Raw genomic sequence first — 8,925 nt, forward strand, 5'->3', positions numbered from 1 at the left:
ATTGTCTAATGTGAACCTTTTGGACGTCAACGTCCCGAAATAATCGCCGGGGTATTTAAAAAAGTACAGTTTTGCCCAAAACAGAATGTATATTTGTATTAACCATTACTCAGTCATAAAAAATTCTATTCCTAAAAAATACCACAGATATGTTAAAGAGGAAATGAAAAAAAATGACAAGTGAATAAACAAAAAATATTTTTAATAAAAACTCCCTATTTAAAATTCTTTTTTTATTCAATATAGGCAAGTCGTATGACATGAATGTTATATGAATTGTCTATCAAAGCAGGTGTGTTTCATTAAATGATAAAGATATGTTTTTTTCTCCATCAAACCGGAATTATGAATTGAATGAAATAAAATGACATATTTTATAATAAGATTAAATTTATTGTATTTTAAAATACTTCTCTTTCTGTAACTATATATTGTGTGATACAATTCTTTTGTGTACAAGAACGCCCGCCCGTTTTTCGCTATTGTTATATATTTTACTAAATGGAATATATAGAAAACCCCAGCCACATCTCCATCTCTTGAATGTATTATTGTGTTACGACGCGAGCTTTTAAGAATTGTTTTGTGTATAACTATTCACAAGGGTAACAACATAACATAAACTCTGTACAAAAAAAATAACGTAGTGTATTTCTCATATTGCCGTTTTTTTTTTTACTTTTTGATAGAAACTTATTGTCTTCACCCTGAAGATCGAAGTACAAAAAGCTCTGATGTCATTACGTATATAAATCTACTATTCGTTTGTATGTTATAAGTTACAACAGCAGACCTTCATCTTTAAATATTAATATATTCAATAGTTTCAAAAAATAATAGTACAATAAAACTAAATATCTAAAAAGAAAAATTAATGCATCCTTGAAATTTTTCACAATTGTTTATTAGGTTGTAAACACTTCGTAAAAAAAGTCGACCCCACAGGGGCGTACCTAACAGGGGTCGATTGGGGGTTTTAGTCATTTTTTTACAAATTACAAATAAACTATGCAAAAAAAAGGTTCAATTAAAAGTTCTAGCTGAAGTATTTGTGCACATTTTCGTTTTTTTCGGCTTTTTAGCTACAAAGTTGACCGAGATATACCAATTTTAACAGGGAATTTTTTTTGCTCGTTCATTCTAAAAATGAAAAAGTATCCATCTTGTAAACCGTTAGAGATAGAACAAAAGTTTAAATGTAAAAGTTGTTTCTAACAAAAAAAGTAACAACTTTTATTTGAATCATTCTTCCGTAAAAATCACTGTTTATCCGTAAGGGCGCAACTTAGGAAAAACTTCTTTGGTGGTTAGAAAACAAAGCACATTCCAGAAAATACTGCCAAAAACTTCGAAATTTTCGAAATTTTTTGAAAGTATTTTCGAGACTCCTTCACGGGTAAAAAAGGATGTTTAGAAAAAAATATTTCAAATAAAAGTTGTTTTTTTTTTTAATAGAAATAACTTTTACAAAAAACTTTTGTTCTATCTCTAACGGTTTACAAGATAGTTGTTTTTTTTTCATTTGATTGAATGAGCAAAAAAACTACTTATTGAAAATACCTACTGCGAAAATTAAGTATTTTCTGGAATTTTTTTTTGCTTTTCTAGAATGTTTCATAAAACCACTAGTTAAAAGGTTCCCAAAAATTCTAAAACAAGGTACACCTTAATAAGAAAGTTATAGGTTTAACTAATATTTTAATGGGGTATTATCCACCACGACTTGTTCTGTATAACTTTCGCCCCAATTCTAGAGTATATTTCTTCTATCTGCTACAATATTTTGTTACATTTTATCGTTTTATTGTTCAAAATTTGTTCACAATTCGAATAAGTACTATTGTTATTTTTCTCACATATATTTAATAATATAATAATAATAATAATAATTATCACATTTTTATGTTATTTTATAAATGCAATATAAAAAATAATTTTTATATTTAATTCATTTTTATAACACAATTTATTTATTTTTGATATTTATTTTAATAATGTTGTGTACTTGGAATTTGATACTTTTTTAAATATTTTTATTTTCTGATTTTTTTTTTTTTTGAAATACAATATTTTCGAATGTTATAAAATTAATAACAATTAAAATTTATTGTTAGTTTCACTTGTCAAATAGAATTTAAAATCCATTATATATAAAATTTATTTTTAAGGTGATCAAAATTATCGATGAGTATATTTCATTAATTTTTTTAAGTTTACTTTCATCTTTCGAATCTATGGTATTGACAATCAAATGCATTTTGGTGTTCAAATGCGTGTGGTGATTCGAAAGCTAAATCTTTATCACAAATCTTGAAAGCATTCTTTATCACTGTGGATCCAGATAACTTCTTTTACTGCTAGTAGAAATTGAATAAAGTAAAATTTGAAAGTTAGTTATGTCAGGTTACCCGATGATGAAGATGTAGTCAAGGCTTATCATCAAGGCAATCTTTTGTGCATAGCGCGTGACATCAATAATTGACATTTGATTAAATGAATAGGAAATAATATCGAAGTCTATACAGTTTCTTTCTTTCATTAACCCACTTTAAGCAATAAATCTGCAAATAAACGAATGCTTGAGCATCGATAATATAGAAAAAATCTTTGGGTCCATAATAGACTACGGCGGTCCATAATGAACACAGTAGCTAGTGGTACAGTTGAACAACTGTACTGTATTATGAAATATTTGGGTGCTATGCAATATGCACAAATTCGCCTTTATTTCATTTTTCCAATTATTTCGTTTCATCAAAATTGATTTTAAGTGATGAAATTTATAAAATTTTTCATTCTAAAAAATGACGAAATCAGAAAATGATCTTTAACGAGCTTTTTGTATGTTGTATTTGAAAATTAAGGCAATTCCCAAACATCAATGAGATACTCAGCTGAAGGGAATTTGTAAATCGAATAACGTTAATATTATGTCAATTTAAAATGACTCAGAAAATTGGTTGTGGTAAGTACTTAGTTGATTGAGAGTCTCAAGTTTTGGTAGGTGGGTATTTTTCTTACACGGAAGTTATGGACAGCAGGTAGCCGACGTTTACGTCATTCCCATACCAAATTTTTCATAATTCCATTATTCCTCTCAGCAAGACCTCTAATCATAAACAATTCTCAATTATTCATTTCAGAAAGTAGAAAACTGTATTCTAAGAAAACAGGAACTATTAAAATTTGTTTATAAGAGAAATATTTTCCTAATAAATTTGTGACAATGAATCTAAACATATATCGTTAAATGCACAAGGCTCTACCTACACGTTTGTTTATAGCTTGTTTTGAAATGTTTTTGTTTAACAATAATTATTTTCCAACTGACTCGAGAATTGTATTACAGGGCAGCATAAAAGTGCCGCACAAATTGAAATTGTGATAAATTTCTACAAATAAATGATTTTAGTTTTTTGACTTAAGATTTTATAGTTAAAATTTGAATTCTCTCGTTTGAAAATTGAAGGATCCAATTGATCAACTCTTAAAAAAGAGATTTCATGAAAAGCGCATTTGAAATTTTGAGTGTCAATATCAAATCAAACAATCATCAAACAAATTAAAATAAAATCGTTGAAAAAACAAATCACAAGGTGTACTCTTTAAAGCTAAGACTAGAAAATCGTACCAAACAAGTTTATTTTTAGTATTCGATTAAAAAAGAAAGTTTTTGTAAGAATTTGCTTTATTGGCTATTGGGAGATGTCTCTTGAAAGGCCGGATCCGCATTTCTCGGTTCGAACCTAAAAATATGCGACGCCAAAAACAAATAAGTAGGACGGCTATAAGGTTTCCTTTTTAAGGGAAAAAACTATATTCCTTTTTGGCTTCATACCATCAGTCGTTTAGATAGTACGACTATTACGAGAGAATAAAGAAAATAAATAAGATTTTCTTTTGTGTGTGCGTGACTTTTGTGCCACTTTGTATTTTCCATCATTTCCTTGAATTTATGGAAGTTACAAAAGAAAAGTTAAATTGTTTAAGCCTTAAGAGAGTTTATAGATTCTTGTATCTACCTCCATGCTGTGTCTTCTATGCATACAATACGAATGGGTAAACTACTACCTTTTATAATAATATGACGTAATATGTGTTGCGTATATGTAAAATCACCCCGTGAGAAAACCCCAACATGTCAAAATGTTTAGTGTTACATTATTGTTAAAGTTTAGTTGTATTGTATACATGTTATTATTAACATGCACAAAATGTTTTTCTTTTGTGTATTCTGAGCTTTTTCAGGCATTTGAAATCATATCGTAGATCACGACGCGACGGTATGATCAAGTTGTTTCTTACAATAGCTCTAGAAATATTAAAATAAGTATAATTAGATGGAAATTCCTGCGAATTGCCCATTCTAGATGAGTGAATTAATTAGTCAATTCTACCAAAAAATTCCATGAACACATATCTTTGAGATATAGGAGGTCAAAGTTCAGCAAGACGTTTAATCAATTTAAATAAACTATTCAATGAGAATTTCGCACACAAAGAGGTGTGCAAAAATAAAAATTTTCATCATTTATTGTGGTTAAAACCGAACGAAAACTTTTATTAGCTCTATTGAGTAAAGTGTTGCTAACAGATCCATAAAACCCCCCTTCCGACAGGTAAATATTACAGATATATATTCTCCCGAAGACAGTTATTATTGCCTGTAATTGAAATTTGACGAACCTTGTTCAGAAGATTCATTGTATTTCCTGGGGGTTATTAAATTCAGCTGAAACAAAAGTATTTATTAAATATGCAGATTAGAAATTATAAAAAGTTTGATCGAAATAGAGAGTAAATAATATACAAGGTGGGTCACCTTAATCTATAATGGCTAATAGCTCCTTTTGTAGTTAACAAATCCAAAAATTACTCTAACAAAAGTTTTAGAGCATGAATCTAAATTGGCTATTAAAGCAACTCGAAGAACTAGGTCCAATCTGATGTCAGAACATGATATCATCCTCCATCAAATTCTGCAGTTTTTGTTATTTTTTGATTGGTTTACTACAAAACGAGCCATTAGTCATCATTGATTAAAATAATCCACCCTGTAATCATATAGAGCAATTATCATGTGAAAATTACAGAAACAGGAGTTCTGTTTTTGTTATTGTTCATTTAACATCACAAAGAAAAAAAAATTCTTTTGAACAACGCTAGCTTCGGGAGCTGACTGCTCCTTTCTTTTTAACGCTTAGATGTCCCTCTGAGCTTCGAGGCCCTGGTGCACCTTACCACTTAGCCTTATGATAGCTAAGCCACGCTTAGTAAATGTCGGTATTAAAAACGAAAATAGAACATTGGCTAACGAAGTACTTTCATTAATATCATGACCTATAGTATAATTAGAATCATACCAAAAAAGTAAAAATTTTATAAGCGGTGTATACCATTTGTATTTATATAACTTTTATTACACCTAAATCACCAAAGGTATTTTCAAAAGGAATTCAATAAATTGTGTGCCGCACACGTCTATAAAGTTTGGTTTATATTCGTTATAAATGTTCGATACTCAGTGGTTACTTAAACCTATAACAGAATGAAAATTGTGATATAAGTTTATATAGAACGGAGGGATGGTAGAATTAATCAGAGGAAACAGCTTAAATTTACGAACCACCTGCCGCGTTTATATATACATTCTATGCCATATTCTGCAATCATATACTTTACGCTCTATATATTTACGATCAACGTTAGTTATATGCATGAAGAGGATTTTGTTAAACGTAAAATAATTTTCCGGAATTGTTTTTCCACTTTAAGAAAGATTTGATATATATTGATAAAAATATTATTTTTAACAACTTGCACGTATAAAATTATTGTTAATAGAATTTTCTGAATTTAATTTTTAATGATATTTTTGTATTTTATTTGAATGTAATGATTTATTCATGTCAATCAATTTAGGAAGATGAAATCACTCATTTTTAATTTCCATGTTCATGTACTTGTAAAAATAACCTAATAATTTTGGATAATTAGAAATTTTAGTGGAGCAGAAAACAGAAATAAAAAAATATCTATAAAAAAATTGTTGGATTTAAAAAAATACAAGCTTAATGATTATCTCATCTTGGATTTGATGGTTTTCAAGATTTACTTGAAATTTTCAAATATCAGTCTCTAATTTTACCCGTGGATTCTTAAAAAGCGTGCATTTTTACTTAGAAATATATGTAAAGGTCATATATCTCGTATATAAAGGTCAGTTTATAAGTCAAATCACTACACTTTTTATTATTTCGACTTCAATTTCTGGTTCAGTATAAATTTCCTATAATTGATCTTTTTTTATAATAATGACCACGACTTTGTTATGATATATTCGAATTACGAAAAAGTAGGGTAGTAAAGTATGCAAATTATAATATTTTGAGTTTAAATCGAGATCTTGCAGATCTAGGGATGCATTATTCTATGTAAACTTTCAAATCGCACTTTCAGAATCCATAATCAAAATTAGGTTCAAAATTGAATAAACGATCAAAATCAAATTTAAGATCCTTAATTAAGTTTATCATTTAAAATCCAACAATTTTTATCCAGGTCGTTTTTTCGTGTACAGAATTTGTGACTTCTATTCCAATTTTTGGGATCGTTTCGTTTTGGATCGTTTTTAATGCCATGTACTTAACATTTACTTTCTCTAGGTTTTACTTACAAGATGGATATATAATATAATACTCATTGAAATGAACTATTTTACTATTTTTATTAGCTATGAGAATTTGTACAAAGCAAAATAAACCGTTTTTAATATGATATTTAAAGTAATTTAATTAGTTAATCAAAGAAAAGAGAGTATAGTTTATAAAAAAAAAAAAAAAATTTATCCATTTATTTTTTCAAATTAAATTTTACTGATATTACTAAAAGAAGTACTAAAAATTTAAGTGGTGTATGAACTGTAGTACATAAGATACCAATGGTTGGAGCTTTAAACTTTCCAGGAGTAAAAATAAAATAAATCGACTTGATCCGCTTGTCATGTCAGCCGGTATATCAGTTTGTGGGATTGACGCTCCTTAACTAATTGAACTGTTTGGAAGTTTACGCTTTCCCAGCTATAAGGATATTGTTGTTGTCATTTTGTCATTGTCATTTTTATTTTTTCCGAAATGGTATTTATTTTAACGTTATCTATCATTTGATAAAAGCCTGCTTTTAAAGCTTGGACAACCCTATTTAGTGATGTTTATTTCGGCACAAATTTAACGCATTACTTATAATAAAAAGGCATTAACAAAATATATTGGGTCAATATTTTTTTATAGAGAGAAGACGTGTTTTATAGAGAGAAGACATGGCATTAATAGCTTATTTAGCATTCAGCAACGTCTACTGGAGCCAATTTTTTTTGAACTCTCTACATCAATTAAACATAAAAAAATATATTTTTTCGATTTTAATGTATGAGGTGCGATTTAAAAATTGATCACAAAATGGAATCTCATAATGTCCTAGGACAAGTATCTGAATTGCATTCAATATATTCAGATATCTAAGCCACTTTGATTTAAGGACATGGTTGACAACTGTTGATAAACACGGCTATAACAGCTTAACTTGTACATAATTAAGAAAAAAAGTGGCAATGATCGTAATAGATTTAAAAAAAATTTGCAGTTTTTTGGATTAGAAAGTTCGAAGTATGTGATTAAAAGATTATCCTTAGAAATATTTCAGCTATAATTGCCTAATTGCATAGGCTAGGTTAGGTTAGAGTGGCTGTCCTGACGTGGGACATTCTCATTGCAAGAGCTGGGCAATGACAGAGAAGATGAGACATTGTCTCCTTCTGCTCACCACTATGACAGCTCCTGCAGTAATCGTGATACACTACCAGTCCTAGGCGTTCAGCATATTTACCGCACAACCAGTGTCCTGTAATAGCCGCAACTACTTTGCTAATAGATTCCCTTGGAAGTGATATAAGATCTTTCACAGTCTTGGTTTTATTTATTTTCCCAATTATTGTTTGTTTGAATAATTGAATTTCTTCTATAAAAATAAATTTGATGATCAGACCAAGATAATAAACCTACAGACCTTAAAAAGTGATACCAGACACTGTAAAAATACCAATTTTTTTTTCACAAAGAAAGAACTATATAATGGTGCTATAGTAGGAAATGAAATATGTTTTTTCTGTATAATATAACCCATGTAATTTTGCACTATATCGTTATACACTTTTTTATGATGTTGTGTAATATAAGAAGCCGTACAGAATCTTATGATGTTTTCTGAAGTGTATGAGTATGAACTTCACAATAAGAGTGAATATTATATAGACCTCTGTATTTTATATACCTGTACATTATATAATACACATAGGTGGTAGTAACCTGTAAGCTTTATGTTTAAAGTTCAAATCTTTTTATTTTTTAAAAGTGCACTTGATAAAATTTACGCTGGATGTGTTTTTCAGACCAAGGTATAGATACCATATATACAGAACAGGATGCAGTGAGGAAAAATCATTTTTGGTACAAATAGGATGTCTCAAATGAAAATTGAAAAAAGTTCAGAATATAAATTGTAGAAACTTTTATGTTTTTCAACTTTTCTATTAAACAAATTTCAATTTGACTAATAATCATCAAGAAATCATCAAAATCACAAGCAATAGTTAAAGAAATCCTATCTCATTAAAATATCATGGAAACAAAAAAACAAACCAATTATATTGAAAATCGGAACATGGAATATACGAATTCATGATCGCCAACGTCTGTTGAACAGACATGGCTCACAAAGATGATCTCGTTAAAATTCCATCAGATTAAAAATTTGCAAGGGAGCTTATTTCTTAGAGTTTATCCTCTTTATCATCCTGTTTCTATTATTTTAATGTTTTGAGACCATCTTTTATTTAGAAATTTATATGATCAACTGAAAATACTGGAA

Source organism: Chrysoperla carnea, chromosome 4 (assembly GCF_905475395.1).
Source record: "Chrysoperla carnea chromosome 4, inChrCarn1.1, whole genome shotgun sequence".
NCBI classification, from domain to species: domain Eukaryota; kingdom Metazoa; phylum Arthropoda; class Insecta; order Neuroptera; family Chrysopidae; genus Chrysoperla; species Chrysoperla carnea.